Here is a 27,887-nt window from a genome sequence, read left to right as displayed (position 1 = left end):
TTTTTTGGCATACAACACACACGCTTATTTTTAACAAGTATATTTGAGTAAAAAAAAAAATTATAAAATAAATGACTTGGAAACTCTGTTTATTGTCATATTCTGACTTCTGTAACTTTTTTTTTTATTTTTCCATCTATTGAGCCATGTTTTTGTTTTGCACCATAAGCTGTAGTTTTTAATGGTACCATATTTGTGTAATCCTGGCTTTTTGATCACTTTTCATAAAAAAAAATTTCAGGGATGCGATGTAACCAAAAGTTAGCAATTTTGGCATTTGGAATTTTTTTGCGTTTAACCCATTCATTGTGCAGGATCAGAAATGTGATAATTTAATAGTTCGGACAATTGCGTACGTGATACCAAATACGGTATGTTTTTTTTTTTTTTACAGTGTTTTATTTTAATTTTTTTATGGAAAAGGTGGGTGATTTAAATTTTTATTTGGTTGAGGTGGTTTGTATTTTAAAAAAAACTTTAACAATTTTTTACACATTTTGGCCCACATAACATGCATTTTTAGCATACGTAGGTTTTCTGCCCGATATTTTCGTTTTAAAAGTGTGTATTATATGTGTATAATTACAGTATATTTTATAACCGAACACTGCAATATCCAGTTTTTTTGTAAGATAGTCATATAAATAGACACATTTCGGGTAATGTTGACCCATTTGGAAAGGTAAGGAAGGATATATCTATAGATCCAAACTTCAGCTCTGATAAAAAAAAATTCTACTTCTCTCCATTTCTACGTTTTCTTATTTTATTGAAGTGTTCCAAAACCATCGTTTTCCCTTGATAAGAGTTAAAGCAATTTTTGCAAGTTAAAGGGGTACTCCGGTGGAAAACTTTTTTTTTTTCTAAATCAACTGGTGCCAAAAAGTTAAACAGATTTGTAAATTACTTTCATTAAAAAATCTTAATCCTTCCAGTACTTATTAGCTGCTGAATACTACAGAAGAAATTATTTTCTTTTTGGAACACAGAGCTCTCTGCTGAATCACGAGCACAGTGCTCTCTGCTGACATCTCTGTCCATTTTAAGAACTGTCCAGAGTAGGAGAAAATCCCCATAGCAAACATGCTGCTCTGGTCAGTTCCTAAAATGGACAGAGATGTCAGCAGAGAGCACTGTGCTCGTGATTCAGCAGAGAGCACTGTGTTCCAAAAAGAAAATAATTCCCTCTGTAGTATTCAGCAGCTAATAAGTACTGGAAGGTTTACGATTTTTTAATAGAAGTAATTTACAAATCTGTTTAACTTTCTGGCACCAGTTGATTTAAAAGGAAAAGGTTTTCCACCGGAGTACCCCTTTAAGAAGGATTTTAACTCTATAACTATATGAATGGAAATATGATTAATAAAGAGATTTGTAAAAGAAAAAAACAGATAATGTTAGACCTATATGGGGTAAAATAAAAATATGTGCACTTTAAAACTAAGTACCAACCTTCAAACTATTGAGCAGTAAGAATCCTACATTCTTCTATTGTACAAGGGCTTCTAAATTGGTTGTAATGGAATCAAGACAATTCTTCCTTTTCAGCCAGTTTTTTCTACAAGACATACTGCCCAGTAATGCAACAACAAGCTCCTGTAAACAATAATGGAAGTATAGAAGCGTTAAATCCTCAGCTTTCAGGTACATATTTAGCAATCGGTGTCTCACAAGAGGAAGTATTGCTCGGTGTAATTTGGAATGGGCTTTTGCAAACACCTTGACTAAATATCTCATCAGTTTATCCCCATGTTAGCTCCTTGTGAGGAACACTTTGAAAGCCACCAATTGATTTATTAGAAAAAGAAGAAATATTGTGAGGACGGTTCAATAAGTCAATCTCATGAAAATTCCAAGCTGACTCTTATGATGGTCCTTTATGCTGTGGATGCGGCGCTTCCGAAACGAGCAAACAGTAGATACCACAACAAGGCGTCTATCTAAGGAATATTTCAGTTCTCCAACTGTGTCTGGCAAATGCTGATAGGAAAAATTATACACAGTAAATCGCAGGCAGGCGTAGGACTCACACAGCCATTATTTTACAACATAGATAATTCTTTTTTTTACCTTAGGTTTAAAAATAAGCAGCGTATTGAACATAATTAAATGGGAATTATACATTTTTCTGATGTTTATTCCAATTAATTTCAAATATTATTAAAACAAACAAAAATAAATGAAAAGGAGAATGACAGCGGGGATAATCCAAATGAATGGTCTTTTGTTCTTCTCTCTTGTTGCTGAAGATTTCTGCATAATTCACTTCAGAAAAGCAACAACAATAAAATAACCCTAAATTGGCTGTTTTATGTGTGTGGAGATGGTAACTGGCTTATTCATATAAAAAGAAACTTCTATTTGGGTGTCTATAATCTTTTATTTATGAAGGCTTATGAAATTATACCGTAATACAAAAAGAGTCATGTTGTGAACAGGCAAATCAAAGTACAGAATGAATCCTATGCAGCAGAACTATCTGATCCCCTGGGGAGCGGCCTGTAGATTGTGCATCCAATGTTAAAGCTTTAACCAGCTACACCAAGAAATAAACCATCAATTTTGTCTTATGCCAACTTTATATGACAAACCGAAGCAATGTATTTACATAGTGTTTTTATAGTACAGAGAGTAACAGTGAGTGTCCTGATGGATTATATTATTCTACACATGATATTGTATTTATTGCATTATACAGAAAACAAGGTGTCAACATTATTTTGGCAAATAATGTTTACTACTTTTTGACTCTCTGATTGTTGCAGTATATGTTGGAAATATGGTTTGTATACCACTGGTTTTATAGAAAATGGGGCCTGGAGGATCAAGCAGTGTTTAAGGCATACCTCTCATGCTTTGGCCAATTTTCTGAAAAAGCTGCATCAGATTTGATGCCGAAATCCCTTCTGTATACAGGGCCGGATCATCATTGGCGCTCCTGGAGCGCCTGCTCCAGGCCCCGTGCCTACAGGGGGCCCCCGTCACATTCGGCACATCCTTGTGTCCCGAAAAATCTTTTCAGGACACAAGGATGTCCCTGTTATGTCTCTGCGTTAACTTTAAAAACGCAGAGGCCGCCGGTAGGTAGCGCACGCAGGGACGTCACTGACGTCCCGTGCGTGTGCCCCTATTCTTCACTTACTTTACTATACTATGTTTTCCTAGCTATTATTGCTGTTCAATTTCCTTTGTATTTATTCTTTTGTACACGAGACTAATTCTTGTTATATTGTTTACGGTTTAATAACTGCTGATTTTATATTTTGTATACCAAGACGTGAAATAATCACTCAGAATCGGATCAGCCGTATGCTCCCTCATCCGGACCTGGAAGATCCCCCTCTCTCATGCTCCTACAAGGTATAAGTAAATCACACACACCTTTTCTGGTTCCCCCTCTGTGGACAGAGAAAACTTCTTGGCCCACAGACAGGAAATAGACACCACAATGACTCACAAAATACTCAGCTTGAACTGTAAGGGTTTGAACAGTCCCAAACACAGGGCATTCATGTGGAAAGAAGCACTTAACTCTAATGCATAAATCCTGTTTTTACTTTAAACATCAATCCCATCCTAACTTATCACAAAGAAACTATCCTAACATCTATTTGGCAAACTCTGACAAAAAAGATGCTGGAGGTGTAATAGCTTTTAAGGACTCCTTAACAGTGGAAATTGATAAAAACATTTCTGATGATGAAGGGAGATTCATAATACAGCCTCCAGCCATACACTGCATCTAATGTGGAGAACTATACTGCACCTAATGTGGGGGAAACTGTATTGCACCTAATGTGGGAGAACCTGTTTTGCACCTAATGTGGGGGAACCTGTATTGCACCTAATGTGGGGGAACTGTACTGCGCACCTAATGTGGGGGAACTGTACTGCACACCTAATGTGGGGGAATTGTACTGCGCACCTAATGTGGGGGAACTATACTGCGCACCTAATGTGGGGGAGCTGTACTGTGCACCTAATGTGGAGGAACTGTACTGTGCACCTAATGTGGGGGAACTACAACCTAATGCGGGGAACTATACTGCCAACTTAATGTGGGGGGGGGACTATACTGCCAACCTAATGTGGGGGGAACTATGCTGCCAACATAATGTGGGGGAACTGGGGGTGGGGTTGCTGAAGAAAAGTGTAGTGAAGAAGGACCAGGAGGGCAAGTAGGGGCTGAAGTGAGGTTGTTTGGGGGGTTGGGGGTTGAGGTAAGGTAAGTGTGGGTTTGGTAAAGGGGGCAGAGGAGTGTGAAGGGGACTGAGAGAGGGGGGTAGGGGGTGCAGAAAAGTGGAATACCGTATATCCCGGCATATCAGATGACTTTTTAACCCCGAATTTTCTTCTGAAAAGTCGGGGGTCGTCTTATACGCCTGGTATTGTGGTCCGGGATAGTAAAACTTCTGATTATCTGCCCAGGCCGGCTCCCGTGTGTGGCTGCAGGCGGGGGCCAGCCAGAGCAAGTAAAAACTAATACTGTATACTAAAAACCAGGGTGCATCCAGCTGTTGTGAAACTACAACTCCCAGCACGGCAAAGGCTGTCCGGGCATGCTAGGAGTTGTAGTTTTACAACAGCTGGAAGCCCCCTGGTTTTTAGTATACAGTATTAGTTTTTACCTTCTCTGGCTGGCCCCCGCCTGCAGCCACACATGGGAGCCGGCCCGGGCAGATAATCATAGGTATTCCTATGCCGGACATCCCTGTGTCCCGAAAAATCTTTTCGGGACATAAGGATGTCCGCCGGTCACTTACCATTCCCCGGCGGCGCGTGTCCTCCTGCGATCCTCCTTCGCTCCTCCTGCGGTCCGATCCTCTGTCTCTATGGTTGTACGCACAGGACGTCAGTGATGTCACGTGACTACAACCATAGAGGCAGAGGAGCGCAGGACCAGGAGGACCGCAGGAGGACGCGTGCCGACCAGGGCCTGGTGAGTGACCGGCCGTGCTATCTTAAGTGATCCGGTCACCGCTCCCCGGCCCGGGCACCTACTGCTATGGTCCATTGGCCATAGCAGTAGATGGTGACCCGGGCCTGGAGGAGCGGTGATCGGAACACTGTGGGGGCAGACCAGTACAGCCTGCAGCCATACACTGTATATGGCTGGAAGCTGTATGTCTGTTAGGGGGAGCTGCCAATCTAATGTGGGGGGAGCTGCCTACTATTGTGGGGGAACTGCTGACTTAATGTGGGGGGAGCTGCCTACAAATGTGGTGGAGCTGCCTACTATTGTGGGGGAACTGCTACTAATGTGGGAGAGCTGCCTACTAATGTGGGGTAACTGCTGACCTAATGTGGGGGAACTCCCAACCTATTGTGGGGGAGCTGCCTACTATTGTGGGGGAACTGCCGATCTAATGTGGGGGAACTGCCGACCTAATGTGGGGGAACTGCCGACCTAATGTGGGGGAACTGCCAACTTAATGTGGGGGGAACTATACTGCCTACCTTATGTGGGGAAACATGATGCCTACCTAATGTGGGGGGAACTACAAGGTACCGTACATCGCGGTAGGAGGGGTAGTCTTATATGGCGAGTATATCCCAAACTCTATATTTTAACTGTAAAAGTTGGGGGTCGTCTTACATGCCAAGTTGTCTTATACACCAGCATATACGGTAGTGGAGAAGGACCAGGAGAGTTGAAGCCCCCCTTCAACACTCCTGGTCCTTCTCCACTATTTCACTTTTCACTATTCCACTTAAGGACCAGGGGAAGACTGAGGCTAAGTTTCCAGAGAAGGTAAAAGCACAAGAAAAAAATGACAAAAAATTACCATAACACAGGAAAAAGCAGTAGCAGTTTTCTGTGTTTTTGCAGGTAAAAAAAGGGAGAAACCTAGCCTTAGGGGCCTCAGGGAGCAGGAGTCTGAAGGAGGACTTAGGGGTCTGGGGGAATTAGAGCTTGTCCATACTATGAACTTCCGCCAGCAGAATATCGCTTATTTTCAATGGGATGCTGCTGCTCTGTGCACACCATGGAAGACATTGTATGGTAGTATTATTTTTAGAGGGCATGATGTTTGGCAGTATAATATACAGGGTACACAGAGTTTGGCAGTGTTATATTTAGGAAGGACAGTCTCTTGAAGGGTTATAATGATTGTTGTCTTTATACAGAGGATGAGGATCGGCTGGCAAAGTGAGAAACCAATGGTGTCCAGGCGTCGAACTTTACAGAGGAAGATGGAGCTGGAAGAAGACATGGCGTCTGGACCAGATGAAGAAGAAGAAAAGTAAAGACAACAGAGAAGACGTCTCCTGTGAGTCATTTTATGTTTGTGTATTCTCCTGACTGTCCCATTAGGTCTCTCGTCACTTCTAAGTTTTGCAGTAATAATGGATGAAAATGTATCCCAATTTGAGGCTTTAGCTGTTACAACACTACAACTCCTATAATGCGTGAAGCTCTACAGACATAATGAGTGTTGTAGCTTTGCAACAGCTGGAAAGAGTGGCTTGAACTGAAGTGATTTTAGATCATGCAGACCATTTTATTTTAACAGGGGCCTGACTCCTGTGACACCCACCAAAAAAAAAAAGGTGACCTAGTCTAACATGCCCAGGCCTTTTTTTCTTGTCTCAGTCTGTTCCTTACTTGACAGGACCGCAACAACTCTTAGTGGAAGGGAAGGGGGACTGTTGGGAGGGGGGGGGGGGGGTAGGCCATCATAATGTAGTGCTCCGTCTTACAGGCAGCCTTAATCTGGCCTTGGCTGTATACGATGTCATTTTCCCTAATGTATATTTCTATGTAGTAGGAGACAAAGAAAACGACTAAGGATGAAGCTTCCTGCTCCTGTGTAGAAGAAAACTAGGCTTCCCGCTTTACCTCCACAGTACTTTGTCTTCACCTCTTGGGGACTCAGGATGTACCGATACGTCCTGGTCCCGCTCCTGTAATATAATGTGGTGTCACGCGGTGACCCCGCGTCATATCGGGTCGGTCCCAGCGTCTAACGGTAGCCAGGACCCGGGGATAATGACATGCGCTATTAACTCTTTAGACGCGGCATCCAAAGTTGATCGCCATGTCTAAACTGTAAAAAAAAAAAAAGCATTCCAGGCAGCGCAGTCAGGCTGATCGGGACCACGGCAGTGAAACCGTGGCATCCCGATCTGCTAGGACGTAAGCGGAGGGTCCTTTACCTGCCTCTGGTGCTTCCGATCGGCGATTGATTGCTCCAAGCCTAAGATCCTGGCTTGAGCAATCGACCGCCGAAAACACTGATCAATGCAATGATATGGCTTTGCATTGAACAGTGCTGGCAATCAATGTATTGCATGTTATAGCCTCCTATGGGGGCTATAACATTGCAAAAAAAAAAAAAAAGTGTATCAAAAAAAGAGTTAATAAATGTGATTTAACAGCTTCCCTAAAAAATTTTCAAATCACCCCCCTTTTCCCATTAAAAGAAAAATGTAAATAAAAATAAATATAAACATATGTGGTATTTCCGCATGCATAAATGTCCCAACTATAAAAATATATTGTTAATCAAACCGCACAGTCAATGGCATATGCGCAAAAAAATTCCAAAATAGCTTATTTTTCACCGATAGAAACTTCAGATCACAGCGCAAAAAATTAGCCCTCATACTGCCCCATACACAGAGAAATAAAAAAGTTATAGGGGTCAGAAGATGACAATTTTAAATGTATAAATTTTTCTGCATGTAGTTATGATTTTTTTCAGAAGTAATAAAAAATCAAACCTACATAATTAGGATATAATTTTAATTTTATGGACCTACAGAATAAAGATAAGGTGTCATCTTATCGAAAAATTTACTTTGTAGAATTGGAAGCCCCCAAAAGGTACAAAATTGCGCTTTTTATTCAATTTCGTTGCACAATGATTTTCTTTTTGGTTTCGCGGTTTTGGGTATAATCACTGATGTCATGACAAAGTAGAATTGCTGGCACAAAAAATAAGCTAGCATTTGGGTCTGTAGGTGCAAAATTGAAAGGGTTATGATTTTTAAAAGGTGAGGAATAAAAACTAAAGTGCAAAAACGGAAAAACCCGAGTCCCCAAGGGGTTAAAAGCATGAGATGTACATTTTAATTAATATTGCCATGTTGTAAAATGCCATCAAGTCGTTGGTGACTTATTGTGACCCATTGGATAGGTTTTCTGTAATGTGTTGTATCTGAATCTATAGACTTAGTGTTAAAGGAGTACTCTGGAATGGGAAAATTGTCATTCATACTGCCGGCAGTAAAAAAATAAAGAGATATATAACTTTCGTCACTCCCCCGGTGCCTCCAGTAACCCGCTCTGGCCTCTGCCGCAACCCTCTTCCTGGTTTCCAGTGGTCGGTGAGTCATACTGCACTCAGCAGTGAAGTCCCACCTAGGCCGGCAATAGGCTGAGTGGTAGTGTGGCGTTTTTGGCCCCAACACCTGCTGCTGGGGCTGAAAATCTGATCTCTGGGGTCCTGTTGGTGGGGACCCCCGCAATCTCGGCTGCAGCACCCCAGACATCCGGTTCACTGTGTGAACTTTGCTCTGTTGTTGATGAATGTCGATGTGGGGCGGAGGCTCGTGACATCATGGTCACACCCCACTCGAAATGTCACGGCCATGCCTCCTCAATGCAAGTCTATTGGACTTTTTTCTTTTACATCAACGACCCCATCCCCCCCCTTCCCGCACACCCATACTGACTTTTTCAATCACCCTTACTTGTGCATCGGCCAGACGAAGCACCGTAGTGCGTGAAAAGTTGCTGCCCCCAGCCTTGCCTGCACCATCACCAGCTCCCTGTGTACCTGTATTTTTGGATTCTCTGCATGCCGAATAAAGCTTGACATTTTCTACAGAGCCCTGGGTGAGTGCGTTATCCATCTACTTTCTACAGTATATCCTATTGCTGAGACACTTTGTTTCCAAATAAGAGCACCTCCTTAGCTCCATTTTCTAATATATACAGGCCCACCTGCTATATGCCACATGTATGGAAGGTATTCAATCGGTCTGGCTTCAAGGAGAACGCCGACTCCACGTGGTGCAGGAGACAAAAAGAATGGAAATCAGATAAAATCAACATGATTTATTTCCCAAGATGCCACACGTTTCGCTGCAGGAAAGTAGCTTCATCAGACATGCCTGATGAAGCTGCTTTCCTGCAGCAAAATGCGTTGCATCTTGGGAAATAAATTATCTCGATTTTATCTGATTTCCATTCCTTTTGTATCCTGTGCCATGTGGAGCCGGCATTCTCCTTGAAGCCAGACCTATTGAATACCTTGCCTACCTGGAGATCTGCGGATACATTACCTCTTGATGTGCTTACCATTGTTATGTATGACGCTACACAACCACATCTGGTGAGCTGCTGTCTTATTTCACTTTTATACTGATGATCTCTCTTTTATCTCACCAAAAAGCGCTCTCCTTTTTCTCCCCTTTAGAACATGTATGGAAGGACTGTCTCTACTACTGATATTAGTAGTGCCAGACTTTTACTTTCTGTTTGTTAAGAACACCCTTACTTGTAGGCTCGATGGATCACTGTCATCTGTGGTTCTGAAGTGCCGTGGTATCGTTTTCAAGACTGAAAAATCCTGTGCCTTCCTTGCCGCCAAAATGTCTTGTACATTCTACGTGGTATGTTGCATATTAGATCACATTTTTAGTACTGCATGAGACAGAATGGCAGATGAAATACTCTTTGGACCCATCCGCTGATTTAAAAGTTTTTGTCAAAATTATATTGTTACACACTATACAACCTCCATATGGGAAGCATCCTACCTGCAGGATGGATATTCTGAATAAGTGTGGCATCTTTGCCACATAGTGGCTCCTAACCATATGGTCTTTTAGGTTCCACTCCCTTCTTGCAGTAAAGGGCACTCTCTCTGGAATCAGAGTGGACAGGGTTGACCAGTTTTGAAAATACTCCAATGTTTCTGAACTGCCTTTTGCATGGATTCCCACTGGCACTTGTAGGTTGGTATAAACATATCCGGGGAGATTTATCAAAGCCTGTCTAGAGGAAAGGAGAGTTGGCCATAAATCTCCCCTATCAAGTTCAGAGCTTCAGACAAGGGCAGGTAGCCTATAGGAGAAAAAACACATAACTTTTGAAAAGTTATGAAATCCTGTTTTATTTCAAAGTTCTTACTGGCCATGCTGAGCCACCTCCACGAGGCATGCATGCTCCAACTCATGGTGTCCAGGACCCCTGAGGTTAGATGTAAAACATAATTGTATAACTTTGCACACAGCCATCAGCTAAGAGTAATATGTGATGTGCTGTGATTTGTTGGATAAGTAAGGGAAAGGAAACCCTGTGGGAATACTACTGGCAAGCAGCCCAGCTCTGATCCTGCCCCCGGCTCTCTGAGATTTAAAGGGCCAGTGCGCCATTGATTGGCGCCTGGCCCAATCAATACCTGCACCTGTGTACTCCTTATATAAACCCACTTCCCCTTCCTGGTATCGCCAGATCTTGTTGCCTAGTGCCAGTGAAAGCGTTTGTGTTTGTTCCAAGCCTGTGTTCCAGATCTTCTGCTGTTGCCCCTGACTACGACCCTTGCTGCCTGCCCCGACCTTCTGCTACGTCCGACCTTGCTCTTGCCTTGTCCTTCTGTACCGCGCCTGTCTCAGCAGTCAGTGAGGTTGAGCCGCTACCGGTGGACACGACCTGGTTGCTACCGCCGCAGCAAGACCACCCCGCTTTGCGGAGGTGAAAACCAGTAGCAACTTAAAACCGGTCCACGCCAATCCCTCACTGACAAAGAGGATCCACCACCAGCCTGCCGAATCCTGACAATGATGACGTGAGCCATGCCAGGGAGAAGAGTCTAAGGTGCCGCTGGTTTTCACCAGAGCCCGCCGCAAAGAGGGATGGTCTTGCTGTGGCAGGCGGCACCCGGGTCGCTATCCCTGGCACGACTCGTCCACACAGGTAGCTGGGAGGTGGTGTGGCACAGAAGGAGACTGGCAGGACGTGACAAGATGGCAGTAGGTCAGGGCAGGAACACAGGTGTAGGGTAGGAAGGTAGCAAGGAACAGGTACACAGTAGCAGAAACACAGAACTTTCACTATGGCAATAGACAACCAAAGATCCGGCAGGGACCCAAGGGAGGAGCTGATATTTAAGGACCAGGGTGCAGATGCAAATACTTGACTAAATGAGCACTGGCCCTTTAAGAGTGAGAGCTCCGGCATGCGCGCGCCCTAGGAGGCGGGAGCACGCACACCGGGGCTGCAAGGACAGGGAGGTGAGTGACGGGCTGGGATTTGCACGTGGGCGTGTCCCGCTATGTGAACCCCAGCCCCGCCGGCAGCGGGGACATGACAGAGCGCTCACGGCCAGCGTGTCTGGCCGGAGCGCGGATGTTATATATATATATATATATATATATATATATATATATATATATATATATTCTGAGATACATGATATATTGTTTTTCTTTTTAGAAATAGCTAAATTTATAAATTTATTTATTAACCCCTTCAGGACCAGTCCAATTTTGGCCTTAAGGACCAAAGCAAATTGTTCAAATCTGACCTGATCCACATTAGCTTGAGATAACTTTAGGATGCTTAAACTTTTTAAAGTGATTCAGAGGTTTTTTTTCTCGTGACATGTTGTACTCGGTTAGTGGTACATTTTGGTCAATACATTTTGATTTTTTGTGTGAAAAAGCCCAAATTTCTGTAAAAAAGTCAGCATTTTTTCTGAATTTCAGATTCTCTACTTGTAATAAAGATATTCATGCCTTATGAATTAGTTATTAATTCACTTTTACAATATTTCTTCTTTATGTTGGCATCATTTGTTAAATGTACTTAAACTTTTTTAGAATGATACGGGGCTTAGAAGTTTGGCAGTAATTTTCTAAATTTTAGAGAAAATTTCAAAATCAGATATTTTTCAGTTCTGTTCTGAAGAAGATTTAAGCGGCATGTATGTAAGAACCACCTATTAATCACCCCATTATAAAAACTGCACCCCTCATCATAATCGAAATGAGATTTGAGAAGTTTATTAACCCTTTCTGGTGTTTCACAGAAATGAAAGCAATGTGGAATTGGAATTCCTCCCCCCAAAAAATTTCTAGCAGATATGTCATTTTGCCACATTCTTTTCTGTAACACAGCGGGTGCTGATAAAGAATTGCAACTCAATATTTATTCCCCTAATTCTGATGTATTTAGAAATGTCCCATATGTGACCCTAGAGTGCTCCATAACTCATAAACAGGCCTCAGATATAAAGGAGCACTGTGTGGATTTTGGGTCTTCCGTTTATTTAGCATATTTTGTAGGCATCATTTCATGACGCAAAGGCCTTTGGGTCCTAAAATATTTTTATGAGACAAATTTATGTTTTCATTGTTACCATTTTGGGGTACATGTGACACTGATCATTATTTATTCAATTTTTTATGAGGTGGTACCAATAAAAAAACAGTTCTGCCATTGTTTTTTATTTAGTTGTTTTTGGTCATTCTCTATGCAGTATAAATCATATGTTTTCTTTATTCTGTGGTTCAGTACGATTATGATGATACCTGATTTTTATACATTTTTCTATGGTTTATCACATTTAACATATTTATCGGCGTTTTGACCGGCACTTAAACTTAAACTTGAGGCAAAAACCTACCTGCGTGTTATACACCGATAAATGGGCTGGTCACTGATTTAAAGCGGCCGCAGCATCTGCTGCTTGTTAAAGATCAGCAGCCCGGCCACGGCCACTTTAAAACAGTGACCAGCAGCGGCTGCTAGGGGCAACACTCCCCTGCTTTTTACATTTTTTATATTCCCTTACCTGGCCACGCACCAGCAGGCTCAGGTTAGGCAACGGGTCTTGCGGGCTGTGCCTGTGCAGCCAGAAAAGAATGATGAGTGACGTCTCCTGACAACTCTTCTGTGCAGCATCAGGGATGTCACTCATCATTCCCTGCAGCCGCCACTAGTCACTGTTCTAAAGTGGTTGCGACCGGGCTGCTGAACTTTAACAATCAGCTGGCACTGCGGCCACTCTGACCAGCGGCATCTGTAGGGAATGATGAGTGATGTCTCTGACGCCACGCAGAGGAGCCGGCAAGAGATGTCACTCATCTTTCTTTACTGGCCGCCCAGGCACAGCCCGCAAGACCCGCCGCCTGACCTGAGCCTGCTGGAGAGCGGCCAGGTAAGGGAATATAAAAAATAAAAAAAAGCAGAGGGGTGGGGATGATGAGCAGAGGGGAATAATGAGCAGGGGGGGGGGTGATGAGCAGAGGGGAATAATGAGCAGGGGGGGGTGATGAGCAGAGGGGAATAATGAGCAGGGGGGGGTGATGAGCAGGGGGGAATAATGAGCAGGGGATAATGAGGCAGGAGGAATCACAGGGGAATGGAGGCAGAAAGGGAAAATAATGAGGCACACAGCAGAGGGGGGGGTAAATGTAGCACATGGGGCTGATAAAGGGGGAGGAATAATATGGCACTGCGGGGGGAGGGACCAAACTGAGGAGCCAGGGAGATTCAAAGTTGGGGGATGATGTGGCATTTAGTTCAGAGCTTCCAAGGCATTAGTTTAACATTTATTTATTTTTCACTCAGATTTCCCTGTTAAAATGAGAATGTGAGTTATACACCAATAAATACGATACATGACAAAAATTTTTTGGGGAGTGTTCAGCATGTGGCAGATCGGTAAGATAAGGAAGATTGGTAAGATAGGGTAAGATACCTCAATTATGTACTTTATTTCATGGTTTATTATATTACCGTATTTATCGGCGTATAACACGCACTTTTTAGGCTAAAATTTTTAGCCTAAAGTCTGTGTGCGTGTTATACGCCGATACACCCCCAGGAAAGGCAGAGGGAGAGAGGCCGTCGCTGCCCGCTTCTCTCCCCCTGCCTTTCCTGGGGTCTAGAGCGCTGCTGTCGGCCCTTTTCACCCCCTGGTTATCGGCGCCGCTGCCCGTTCTGTCCCCCTGACTATCGGTGCCGGCGCCGATAGCCAGGGAGAGAGAAGCGGCGCCGACAGCCAGGGGGAGAGAAGGGGCAGCGGCACCCATTGCCGGCGCCGCTGCCCCGTTGCCTCCCCCCATCCCCGGTGGCATAATTACCTGAGTCCGGTCCGCGCTGCTCCGCTGCTCCGCTGCTCCAGGCCTCCGTCGTGCGTCCCCGGCGTCATTGCTATGCACGGCGCGGCGCATGACGTCAGAGCGCCGCGCCGTTCAGCGCATAGCAATGACGCCGGGGACGCACGACGGAGGCCTGGAGCAGCGGAGCAGCGCGGACCGGACTCAGGTAATTATGCCACCGGGGATGGGGGGAGGCAACGGGGCAGCGGCGCCGGCAATGGGTGCCGCTGCCCCTTCTCTCCCCCTGGCTGTCGGCGCCGCTTCTCTCTCCCTGGCTATCGGCGCCGGCACCGATAGTCAGGGGGACAGAACGGGCAGCGGCGCCGATAACCAGGGGGTGAAAAGGGCCGACAGCAGGGCTCTAGACCCCAGGAAAGGCAGGGGGAGAGAAGCGGGCAGCGACGGCCTCTCTCCCCCTGCCTTTCCTGGGGGTATATCGGGGTATACACGCGCACACACGCACCCTCATTTTTTCATGGATATTTGGGTAAAAAACTTTTTTTACCCAAATATCCGTGGTAAAATGAGGGTGCGTGTTATAGGCCGGTGCGTGGTATACCCCGATAAATACGGTATATTTGTTGATTAAAATAATCATGTTTGTGCATTGCCATTTTCTGAGAGCTGTAGTTTCTTTTTTTTTTTTACCGACAATGTTGTGTAAGGGAAAATTATTTTCAGGATCAGTTGCTGTTTTTAGTGGTACCATTTGGGTGTACATGTGAAATTTTTATCACTTTTTATTTAAGTTTAACAGTGGCAGCATTGACATAAAGCAGTAAATTTGTTGAGTTTTTACTGTTAAATTTTTTACGCCGTTCGACATACAAGTTAGATAAGGTGAGTGCTTTCTTACTTGGGTTGATATGGATGCCTTGATGCCAAATATGTGTATATATACTGTGTGTGTATATATATATATATAATATATATATTGTTACGGAGCTGGATGTGGATCCTCTAACCTGTACGGCTGATGACTCGGACCGTATCGGGGAGCGGAGTCTAAGGTGCCGCTGGTCTTCACCAGAGCCTGCTGCAAGACAGGATGGGCTTGCTGCAGCAGGCGACACCCAGATCACTACCCCGACATGGCTCGACCACACAGGTAGCTGGGCAATGCGAGGTACCGAAGGATAAGGCAGTAGCATAGTCAAACATAGCAGAAGGTCAAGGCAGGCGGCAAAGGTGCGAAGTTAAATAACGTAGCGGGAAGGTCTGGATACATGGGTAAGGCAAACAGGCAATATGGAATGCTTAATCTCAGGCTAGGGGCACTGAAGATCTGGCAGGGAAGTGTGGGAGGTGCAGGGACTTTATAATGTAGTGTCAGGTGCAGCAACTAATTATGGGCGCACTGGCCCTTAAAATTTCAAAGCTCGGACGCACGCACGCCCTGGGAGATGGGGATGCGTGCGCCGGAGCTGAGACACAGAGGAGGAGGAGGCGGCAGCGGAGCATGGTGAGTGACGGGCTGGGATTTGCATGCGAGTGTGTCCCGCGATGCGAATCCCAGCCCCGCCGGTAGACGGGGACGCAGGGAAACTACGGTCACGGCCAGAGCTTGCGGCTGGAGCGCAGAGTGTAATATATATATAAAAATTGGTGTTTGTGTGTGTGTGTGTGTGGGGGGGGGGGGTAACAAACATAATTCATAATTCATTTCACCTTTGTTTATTAATTGTTTTTTTTTCTTTATTTGACTTTTTTTTCTTTTACTGTCCCACTAGGGAATTTGACACTTATAATACATTGCAGTACAAATCTGTGCTGCAAACCATTATACCTGTCAGTGTCATTCTGACACACACATGAGATCAGACTCAGCTTTGAGCAGAGCCTGACTGGCTTCCGTAGTGTGGTAATCAGAGACTGTTTAGAGGTCTCTGGTTGCCAGGGCTACCATGGGGGACCACACGATCGCAGAGTTTACATAGGGAACAGAGAAAGCTCCCTCCCTCTGTCATCTTGATCGGTGCTGCCAGGGCTGGCCCAAGACATTGTGCTGCCTTGGTCCAAGAGTGAAATGCTGCCACGCCAAAGGGAAAAAAAGCATTAGGTAGGCAGCAGTTCCCCCACATTAAGGTAGCATAGATTCCCCTTGGGTCAGTAGAAATCCAGACTTTATTAGAACTCATAGTAAAAGCAGTACAAGCAACCAGCAGTACAGACGCGTTTCAGGTGCATGCGCCCTTCGTCAGTGATGTCATCCATCTGCACAGATGTCAGTTAAATACCGAACAGGTAGTGGGTGGAGAATTAGCCACCAATTACACTACACTGAAACTGCTGACTACGGTGCAGAGGAAAATACTAATACAAAACATGGGAGGGATGTCAGTAAAAGTACAAAATGCTAAAAACAATACACTAATATGCAAATTTGCATAAATGGCTTATAATAAATGATGGGGATAATGGGTTCATCCACCAGCATGTATTCCTTATCCCTGGTTGAGATGACACCCAAGCTAACACCCTCGCTAAGTAATCTATCCAACTCATTTTTAAAACTTGGCGGTAGGATTAGTATTCAATCTTTTATACACATTTGTGTCTGAGAGCAGATAATTTATTTGTTACATGTAAACAACCTTATCCATCACAGTGACTGTGCCGCCCTTATCAGACATTTTGATGACTATGTCTTCTGCAGCGCTAAGCTCATTGAGGGCGGCACTTTTACTGCGCGAAAGGTTACGATGTTTATTGAACAGTCCTGATCGACTGTTACCCAACGCAATTAGATCTGTCTCAACTGCATTTTGGAATAGATCCATACCATTAGTTCTGGATTGAATGGGATAGAAATATGGGTTTGCATTTCTGTGAGCAGGGTTGCTATTGGTGTCTGCGTCCATTTGCTCCCCAGCCAGATCTTGTAATGTGCATAAAGCCACCTGCTCAGGGAAATGCAAACCACAATATTCATTGACATGATTGGTTTGATTGGTTTTTATTCAATCCAGTGGTGTTTCAATGGGCGCTAGACACTCACCTTCCTTAGCCAATCTGACTATGTCATATTGGGAATCCAAGTACCTTTTCTCAGCATCTAATCCATTTGTGTCCCACGTGCAGTGATATGGCAGATACATAGATGATCTCCTCCTTATTTGGAGGGGTGATATGTCTGCCATACCACTGTACCTGGAATACATTAATGACAATTCCTTCAATCTCAAATTTACTCACCATTCACACCCACTCAATATTTCATTTCTTGACCTTGAATTTAGTTCAGTGCCAGACCAAATTATTTCTGTTTCCACGTTCCATAAACCCACTGCAGGGAACACTATTCTTAGAGCTGACAGTAATCACCCGCCACATACCATCAGGGCTATTCCCGTAGGAGAATTTACACGGATAAAGAGAAATTGTAGTGGTTCTGCTTGCGAATCTCAAATCAGTGAGGCTTCGCGCAGGCTCGCGGACAGAGGTTATACCACACGTACTTTATCCAGAGCCAAAACCATTGTTGCCAAAAAGGACCGCTCTATTTTAATTTCTCCACCCATTAATTGTACACAACATAGTCGCTCAAATTTTCAGAGTAAACCGGTCATTGCACTTACTTATTCTCCCCAATTTACACAGGTCAAGCATATTATCAATAGGCATCTCCATTTCCTGAGGCAGGATGAAATTGTAGCAAAAATATTATCTAAAGGTTGTCACATAGTTCCAAAAAAGGCAAAAACCCTTGGAGATATTTTATCTCCTAGTTTGGTATTGTCCAATGCAGTTAACAGAAATAACTGGTTGAGTAATAGAGGATTTTTTAAATGTGGCGGCAGGATTTGCAGAACATGTAACCATGTCAAATTATGCTCACAATTTTCTAATGCAGAGCAAACTAAAAATTACCATATAAAAGATTACATTAACTGTAACCACCATAATGTTATTTATGTCATTGAGTGTTCGCAGTGCCAACTTAAATATGTAGGCTCAACCTCCAGGAAACTTAGGGTTAGAGCGCTGGAACATCTCAATGACATAACCAGTAATGCCGTAAGAAACCGATCGGCAGCGTCCTTACATTTCAAAACCGTTCATGGTGGTAACATTAATCATTTTCAAATCTATGCTATAGAACGTGTTCACATAGGACCTCGTGGTGGGTGTGTACGGCGAAAATTATTGGAACGTGAAGCATTTTGGCAATTCACTTTGGGCACTAGTGCACCAAAAGGTTTGAATTTAAAGAGAGAATTGCTGTTCCATTACTAACGCCATATTCACACACACACACGTTTGTATAATTTTTACAGTCGATTATAACTGGTGTATATTTTATATGTTTTTCTTTTTTACATTTATTCACCATGTTATATTTCTGTGTTATATTTATTATAAGCCATTTATGCAAATTTGCATATTAGTGGATTTTTTTTTTAGAATTTTGTACTTTTACTGACATCCCTCCCATGTTTTGTATTAGTATTTTCCTCTGCACCGTAGTCAGCGGTTTCAGTGTAGTGTAATTGGTGGCTAATTCTCCACCCACTACCTGTCCGGTATTTAACTGACACCTGTGCAGATGGATGACATCACTGACGAAGGGCGCATGCGCCTGAAACGCGTCTGTACTGCTGGTTGCTTGTACTGCTTTTACTGTGAGTTCTAATAAAGTCTGGATTTCTACTGATCCACGCTGGATCATTTCCTCTTCTTGTTTGAATCTGTGTGCACCGGGCTGGGTGTGGATCCGTGTCGGGGGCTTATTGGTGGAGCGAGCTGGATCTTCGTGAACTACACTAGCATAGATTCCCCGCATTAGGTAGCATATATTCCTTGCATTAGGTAGTATATATTCCCCACATTAGGTAGCATAGATTCCCCATATTTGGTAGCAAAGATTCCCCACATTAGGTAGCAGTTTCCCCACATCAGGTAGTAATTTCCCCACATTAGGTTGCATTGCTTCCCCACATTAGGTAGCATAGCTTCCCCACATTAGGTAGCAGTTTCCCCACATTAGGTAGCATAGTTCTCCCCTCCCCCGACACACACAGACAAACACACACAGAGACACAGACAGGCAGACACACACAGAGACAAAGACACACAGACTCACCTGGCCTGAGCAATGCTTCTTCTCTCTGGTGGTGGCTTCACAAGTGACATCACTGATGTCCTTCTGCGCAGGTCTGTGGATGAACGTCACTTGTGCAACATCCCTTGTCAGACCTGGGCCAGTTAGCTCTGTGTTAAAGTGCCCGCTGCACTATTAAGCAGCTCAGGCTGTGCTGGCACCACGGCCACTTTAGAGCAGTGAGCAATACAGCGGTGGCATATTGGCAGGGCCCGACCATTGACCACACTGGGTGTGTCACGGTTCGACAGGCAGGAGGTGAATCCTCTGTGTCAGAGAGGGTTTGGCGTGGACCGTGTCGGTGGACCGGTTCTAAGTAGCTACTGGTTTTCACCAGAGCCCGCCGCAAAGCGGGATGGTCTTGCAGCGGCGGTAGCAACCAGGTCGTATCCACCGGCAACGGCTCAACCTCTCTGACTGCTGAGATAGGCATGGTGCAAGGGATAAGGCAAGAGCAAGGTCAGACGTAGCAGAAGGTCAGGGCAGGCAGCAAGGATCGTAGTCAGGGGCAACGGCAGGAGGTCTGGAACACAGGCTAGGAACACACAAGGAAAGGCTTTCTCTGGCACAAGGGCAACAAGATCCGGCAAGGGAGTGCAGGGGAAGTGAGGTATAAGTAGGGAGTGCACAGGTGGAAACTAATCAGGAAGATTGGGCCAGGCACCATCATTGGTGCACTGGCCCTTTAAATCTCAGAGAGCTGGCGCGCGCGCGCCCTAGAGAGCGGAGCCGCGCGCACCAGAGCATGACAGCCGGGGACCGGGACAGGTAAGTGACTTGGGATGCGATTCGCGGGCGGGCGCGTCCCGCTATGCGAATCGCATCCCCGCCAGCAATGTCAGTGCAGCGCTCCCGGTCAGCGGGTCTGACCGGGGCGCTGCAGGGAGAGAAACGCCGCGAGCGCTTCGGGGAGGAGCAGGGACCCGGAGCGCTCAGCGTAACAGGGTGCTGCAGTCACATTGCAGGGCAGCTCCACTCCTGACAGTTGCTACAGGTGCCCGGCTGATCAGAGCCTGCACACGCGCTGTGCTGTGATCGTGAATGGGTGTAAATGTACGTCCATTTGTGGCAAGTCACTGGTAAAATGGATGTACATTTATGTCCATTTGCAGGAAGGGGTTAATGGTCAACTACCAAAAGGAGTTCAATTTTCAAGAATTTTTACATTATTTTAATTGTGGACCTCAACTCCCATGATCTGTAATGATAAAACCTCTCAGGAAATTAAATGAGCTTGGAAACAAAATAACTTTGAAATGAATGTTGAAGAGCTGATCATAGACGTCTCATTAAATGAGAAAACTCTTATATCTGGGACAAGAATTATAATCAAGTCTAATACTAAACTGATATCCAAACGTCTTCCTGTCCCTTCATAATTCTATGAGTAAATGTCATATTCTAGAGTCTATTTCTAACATAGTCTGTGGTGGCTATAAAAAACTGCACTAGAAAATGAGAGTGTAATGAAGCTTATGAATGGAGAAATTGCTTCTGATGTCATCAGTTTCAGAGCATTTACTATGGATAGGAGACTAAAAACAAAATGTACACTCTAATTTGCTGTGGCTATGTGACTTTGGATTATTATTATCATAACTTTTCGAACATTATTTTTATGGCTTTACTTTTGGAACTATGCTTTTGGATGCTTAAATGATCAGAAACGATTTTGGGCTACTTTTTAAGATATGCTTGGCCATTAAGATCTCTGGTATAAAGGACCAGATTACTGCACTTCCATCCTAAAATAAATAAATAAACAAACAAAGTCCAAATACAGGAAGTGTGGGTGGGACAAGCAGGGCTCTGTGCAGGCTCCTGGCTTGTCAATCATACTGCTGTGTGAGCCCATAGCATGTCACAGAGCCTCACTGTACAAAGCCTTGCTTGTCATCAGTGTACAGAGCCCTGCTTGTCCTCAGTGTACAGAGCCCTGCTTGTCCTCAGTGTACAGAGCCCTGCTTGTCATCAGTGTACAGAGCCCTGCTTGTCCTCAATGCACAAAGCCCTGCTTGTCCTCAGTGCACAGAGCCCTGCTTGTCCTCAGTGTTGAGCGCAAATATTCGAAATGCTAATTTTTACTGCTGATATCAGCACTTCAAGATTTTTAGAATATTTAGAATATAGCGCTATATATTCGGAATGAATATGTTTTTTTTTCTTCACGGTACATCACAACAATGTATCACAACAATGATGTGTACTGTGTAAAAAAGAAAAATGATCATTCCTTCCTGCTTTCAGCTTGTGGTTCAAAGAAGGCTCCAAAATTATTTACTGTGTCGGTGTGGAGCGCGAATATTTTGTATATGCGAATATGCAAATATTCGCCAATCTTGGCACTATCAGAGGACACTGATCCCTCCCTTCTTTTAGCTTTAGATAGGGTTGGTTAGTTTAGCAGATAGATTCTAGAATTGGGGATAATGTTAGTTAGTTGAAAGATATAATCGTGCATGCGCACTATATGAATTTCATTACAATTTTTGCATGGAAAAAAAGTGCGAATTTCATAAACATAGGACAAATATTCATCCATATATTCGCAAAATATCGCAAATTTGAATATGGCCCCTGTCGCTCATCACTAGCCCTTAGTGTACAGAGCATTGCTTGTCCTCAGTGCACAGAGCCCTGCTTGTCCACCCACACTTCCTGTATTTGGTCTCCTCACAGAGAACCACAGACACTAGCTGCATGAACAAAAAAATTCACTTTTTTTAAACTAATGCATATTACAAATATACATATAATGTTATTATCTACATATAAAAAGTTTTTGTTAATGACAGATACACTTTAACATTGAAAGTCGAAAGTTTATCAAAGATAATTCAATGGCATGAGATACTTATGTTTAGGATTTATGATGATGACCAATGGACCCCACCATTATACTGCAGTTATATTAAATTTTATAGTAACCTACATCAATGGCTTATCAATATCCCATATGGACAACACAAAAGGCCTCCGAAATTGACAATTTTAAACAGGAAGCAAAGCAATAACACAACATTAGCTTGGACAATACAAAATACAGAAACACTATCCAGAAAGCCTTTTAAAAGACCCCTTTAATAAAGAAAAAATACATAAACAGAGAATCATTCTTTGTTAATAAGTCACAACCACAAGACAATCCACAGCAAACAGCAAATGTGTCCCTACTGGGCAACATTTTTACAAACATTGCCACCATCTACAAACAGTTAAAACTATGGATCCATCATTACCAGCAAAAGCTCGAATAATATTAACAAATCAGACTGGTTGCTAACTGGCACATAAGAGAAGTGGATGTAATGAATGCCCATTAATCCAAGCACTGTCTACTCGTTATGTGACATATGTACTGAATCTTTATCCTTAGTAAGTACTCACCTCAGTTATAATGTTATGGTATTTTACCTGTAATATGTAGCCCAGCGTCACACTGCTGTTTCTATATTGGAGTGTTTTTGTCTGTTATACCTCACATGGGATGTTTTTAATGAGATATCAATAAACATTTGTGATTTTTAACATTTATTGGAGTATATGGCTTTATTCTTTTATTCTATAGAGCCCTCCACAATTTAGGAGGTTCTTGTGCAGTTTAGGACCCGCTACTATGCATTTATATGGACATTTATCAACGGGTTTAGTCAGGTTTTCTTTGCTATAATTGTCGCAAAATTGTGGCAACTGCGACTACGCGATTTTTCGTGCGACATTTTGACTGGAAAGCGAGAAAAGCAAGTTTTCCAAAAATGTACTATGTAGTAATAATTTTAAAATGGACTACGGGTAGTCAGGTATTTATTAACTGCGACAGTCGCAACTGCGCAAAAAAAAAGTCGCAACAGCGTTAAAAATTGACTAAATTTACTCCAGCTTCAAACATGGAGCAGAAAAAGCTACTACCAAAGTAAAAAAGGAAAAATTGCTTACGTGAAAGAAAATTATCAACAGGCTGAAACTAGTTGATAAATAAGTCGCACATAAGCAAAAAAAAAAGTAAGGAAAAAATTACTAAAAAAAAAAAATAGATAAGCAAACATTGATAAATGTCCCTCTTAGTGAGTAAAAAGAAAGATAAGGGTCCAATTGGACTATTGGTTACAGTGTTTACTTAATAAGCATCCTGTGCTTTACCCTCCCCTAGTTGTTTAGTTATGTGCTACTCTCTGTTTTTTCCACATTCATTTTTTTTCAGACATACATACAAACCCTCTGTCTGCCATGAGGTAAATATTAACTCTTTAAGAACTTTTTTCATTTATGCACTTTCATTTTTTCCTCCTCATGATGTGTAATCTTTGTAGTCATACACTCAACTATAAAGGAGGGGAAGTTCCTCAAATAAACAGCTTATTCTTGGATACTATGTTGTCTGTGTACTTCATGATTTTAACCCTTTGAGGACTGAGCCATTTTTCATTTTTGCACTAAAATTTTTTCTTTTTCCCTTTCTAAAAATCATAACACTTTAAATTTTCCACCTACAGACCTTTATGAGGGAAGCAATTTTACTTTGTAATGACATCAATCAACCTAAAATCTACTGGAAAACAATATAGTGCCTGAACCATATAGTGCCTGAATGACACAGCGTGGAGGTGGTGGCAGTATGAGGAGACCACATAGTAGCTGAATGACCCAGCCTAGAGGTGGAAACAGCCTGACAAGACCATAGGGCCTCACAATTGAAAAGATTAAAGATATTTTTTAACATTTAAATTGAAGATTTCAAGTACATGAACCTAAAAAGTTGTATTTAATGTGCCAGCAGCATGAGGAGACCACATGGCGGTACAGTGACACAGCCTGGAGGTGGCGGAAGCATGAAGTGACCATATAGCGGCTGAATGACAGAGCCTGGAGTTGGCGGCAGCATGAGGAGACCATATAGTGGCTGAATGACACAGGCTGGAGTTGGCGGCAGCAAGAGGAGACCATATAGTGGCTCAATGACACAGCCTGGAGATGGCGGAATCATGAGCAGACCATATAGTGGCTGAATGGCACAGCCAGGAGTTGGCAGCATGAGGAGGACATATAGTGGCTGAATAACACAGCCTGGAGTTGGCAGCAGCAAGAGGAGACCATATAGTGGCAGAATGAGCTCAGGCCTCTCACTGTGACTCCTGCTGCCACTCGCTCCAAGTCTGCTGAAACCACTGCCTGCGCCTGATGAATTTAGCCCTCTGCCACTCCTCTGTGCGCATCCTGACACTTTTCTGCCTGACTTACTTTGTGCATATATGAGGGGAGGACAATATGCTCCAGTACCCTTAAAACAGTATTTGTCTACTGCACCAGCAGGTGTGTACTTTTGGCTGGCCTTTCACAATATCTAGGCCCTTAAGACTTTAACAGGAACAAAATGGTACACCACATAGATGTACGTTTGTTTTATGCACTTATGACAGGAGTACAATGCACTCCAGTATGCTTAAAACAGTATTTGTCTACAACACCAGCAGGTGTGTACTTTTGGCTGGCCTTTCACAGTATAAAGGGGTTATCCAGGAAAAAACTTTTTTTTATATATCAACTGGCTTCATAAAGTTAAACAGATTTGTAAATGACTTCTATTAAAAAATCTTAATCCTTTCAGTACTTGTGACCTTCTGAAGTTAAGGTTGTTCTTTTCTGTCTAAGTCCTCTCTGCTTCATGTGATTCAGGGTCATCCCACCTACCTGCCTTCCCAGAGTTGCTTGCCCCATGTCCTCACATGTGGATCCACCATTTTAGATGCCCTTGAGCCAGGACCACACTAAATAGAGTTCAATGAAGCGATTTATGCTATCGAACCACGGCGATATTCGCATTCATTGCGAATCAAATTTTTCCTGAAATTTGTAATTAATTTGGATTTGTCAGATTCGATTTGCTCATCCCTTATTACAACACTTTAAAGTCTGAGTCTTCTTTTCCACATGTTCAGGCTTTCTAGTCTTCACTTGTGTTAATGAAAATCTTGAATGATTGATTCTGAGTTTCTGGGAAAGAATACAGGCCCATATCACACAGTAATGAGGTCTCCAGAGATGGAAGATGTTATTCAAGTGTCATAATATTGCTAAAAAGCACCAAGTGTATTAACTTTTTATGTCTTTGTAGAAGTAATTGGTTGAGGTTTCTGATGTCATCATTAATCTGTTAATTAAAGAAAGCATTTTCTCTTAAAATTAAAACTTTATCTGGAAATTATGTTTCCAGACTCATGTATGACTGCAGCTAGGTAGCCCAATTTCCCATGTCCTCGGTTGCAGGGTTTAACCCATTCCTGGGCATATATGTGTGGCATAGTCACCATGTGCTGTACATATATGCTACAGTAGTGCAGTGTTTTTCTATAAATCAAGCTCATAAGTTGCACTTGCTTTATAAACACTGAGTGATGGCTGCCATCAGCAGCTGGAACTTTCAGTCAGTGACCAACATCAGCAATCATGTCTATGTTGGCCATTCAACCCCTTGTGTTGCGATCAATAGTGATTGTGGCATTTAAGAGATTCATTAACAGGTGCAGAGCCTGTCAACTCCCCAATCTGAACCTCTGCAGCATGTTTTCAGGGCAATGATAGGTTTTCATGGCAGCTGGAGGACTTCACCAGGTCTCTGTGCCTGCCACTTGTCGATCTAATATTAAAGCACCAATCTAATCAAAGCTCTGCAATAGCATAGCATTTATCAGTATAAACAAACTAATGAAAAATGTTTTTAGAAATATTTAAAAAACACCTTTATATAAATTAAAATCACCCCCTGTTCCCATTTTTCTATGAATAAAAAAAAAACAACTTAAATATATTTAATATTGACATATACGGAATGGTCTGACTTTTTTTTAACCCCTTGCTGCAAAACACTGTTCTTAAATGGCATAGTGGCGAAGTGGAGAGGCAGGGGCATGAAGCAAGTTCAGGAGCTGAACTCGCTTCATATGCAGTTGGTCCCGGCTGCTATCAGCAGCCAGGACCCATGGCTAATGCCGGACATTGCTGAAAAGGTGTCTAAAAGTGGCAAAAACTACAGCCGACAGCTCAGGGTAGCTGATCGGGACCATTGCGGGGAAATAGCTATGTCCAAATCAGCTGTAAGGGCGGAAGGAAGTCTCTTACCTGCTTCCCTGCTGTCCGATCGGCGGTCCTTTGCTGCAGCCAGCCATTGCAGGCTGTAGCAATCAAGCACCATTAACGCTGATCATTGTTCTCCTATGGAGCAGCATTGATCAGTGTATGCAATCTGAAGATTGCAAGTAATAGTCTCCTATGGGGGCTAAAAAATGTTGAATAAGTGTAATAAAGAAAGGTAAAATCCAGCCTGCAATGGTTGACTGGCGCTTTTGATTACCGATTGGACAGCAAAGAGGCAGGTAAGGGCCCTTCTGCCATCCTTTCAGCTGATCAGGGATTGGTCCCAATCAGCACTGCTGAGCAGCCGGGAAGTCTTTTATATCCGTTTAAAATGCAGCAATCAACTTTGATCGAAGCGTCTAAGGGGTTAGTGCCGGGCATCACTGGGATTGGTGATGTCTGGCATTAGCCACATGTCCTGGCGGCTATCTGCTCAACACACATCATAGAAGGGGAGCGGCACAAGTGCGTACAAGTACGTCCTTCATCCTTAAGAGGTTAATAATAACAATCACAGTGATGTCTTGTTAACCTATTGGGATGGAGGGCGTAGGGGTACGCCCTCGTGTCCAGGTACTTAAGAACGGAGGGCGTATCTGTACACCCTGAATCCCACTACCAGAGTTTGAAGCACGCTCACGAGTTGAGCACGCGTCAAACCCGTTGAGTCCTGACTGCTCTCAGCAGCGAGGACCCAGGGTTAATTCCGGGCACTTCCGATCGGGCCAATGCCCGGCATTAACCCTTTAAACGCCACGATCAAAGTTGATTGTGGCGACTAAACACGAAAGTAAAACGTCCCGGCAGTTCACAAAATTACAATGTCCCAATCAGCTGAGAGAACAGTGGGAGGTGCTCACCTGCCTCCTCGCTGTCCGATCGGTGTTCAGCTGCTCCATGCTTGAGCAGGCTGGAGCAGCAGAGAACCGATGACACTGATCAATGCTATGCTATGGCATAGCATTGATCAGTATATGCAATCAATAGATTGCATGTTGTAACCCCCTATGGGTGCTAAAAAAAAAAAAAGTGTTCAAAAAAGTTTATAAAAGTTAATTAACCCCTTCCTAATAAAAGTTTGAATCCCCCCTTTTCGATTTTTAAATAATATAATAAATTAAAAAATAAAAAAATTCATATGAGGTTCCACCACGTGCGTAAAGCTCCGAACTTTTAAAATACCATCTTAGTTAAACCGCACCGCCGATGGCGTACTTGTAAAAAAAATACCAAAATACCAAAGTCCAAAATTGTGCTTTTTGGTCACTTCATATACCCTAAAAAATGCATAAAAAGACATCAAAAAGTCCCATCAAAATGAAAATGGTACCAATAAAAACGACAGACCACGGCCCTCATATGCGTAAAAATAAAAAAGTTATAGGGGGCAGAAGATGACAATTTTAAACATACAAATTTTGGTGCATGAATTTATAATTAATTAAAGTAGTAAAATAAAATAAAATATACATAAATTGGGTATCCTTGTAACCGTATGGACCTACAGAATAAATATAAGGTGTCATTTTTACTGAAA

At 43.2% G+C, this 27,887-nt stretch overlaps 1 long non-coding RNA gene across 1 annotated transcript in view; it reads left to right on the top strand.

Moving 5' to 3' along the window:
• The first annotated feature begins 3,274 nt into the window (after positions 1–3,274).
• LOC130276815 (uncharacterized) overlaps positions 3,275–27,887 on the top strand; it is an 84,550-nt gene continuing 59,937 nt past the window's right edge. The window contains exons 1-2 of the long non-coding RNA XR_008845254.1: positions 3,275–3,360; positions 6,130–6,272. This is a non-coding gene — a long non-coding RNA (uncharacterized LOC130276815). The remainder of the gene's footprint in view (positions 3,361–6,129; positions 6,273–27,887) is intronic.

Source organism: Hyla sarda, chromosome 6 (assembly GCF_029499605.1).
Source record: "Hyla sarda isolate aHylSar1 chromosome 6, aHylSar1.hap1, whole genome shotgun sequence".
In the NCBI taxonomy this organism is placed as follows: domain Eukaryota; kingdom Metazoa; phylum Chordata; class Amphibia; order Anura; family Hylidae; genus Hyla; species Hyla sarda.
The sequence above is the reverse complement of the archived record's forward strand: the minus strand, read 5'-3'. Positions and strand labels throughout refer to the sequence as shown.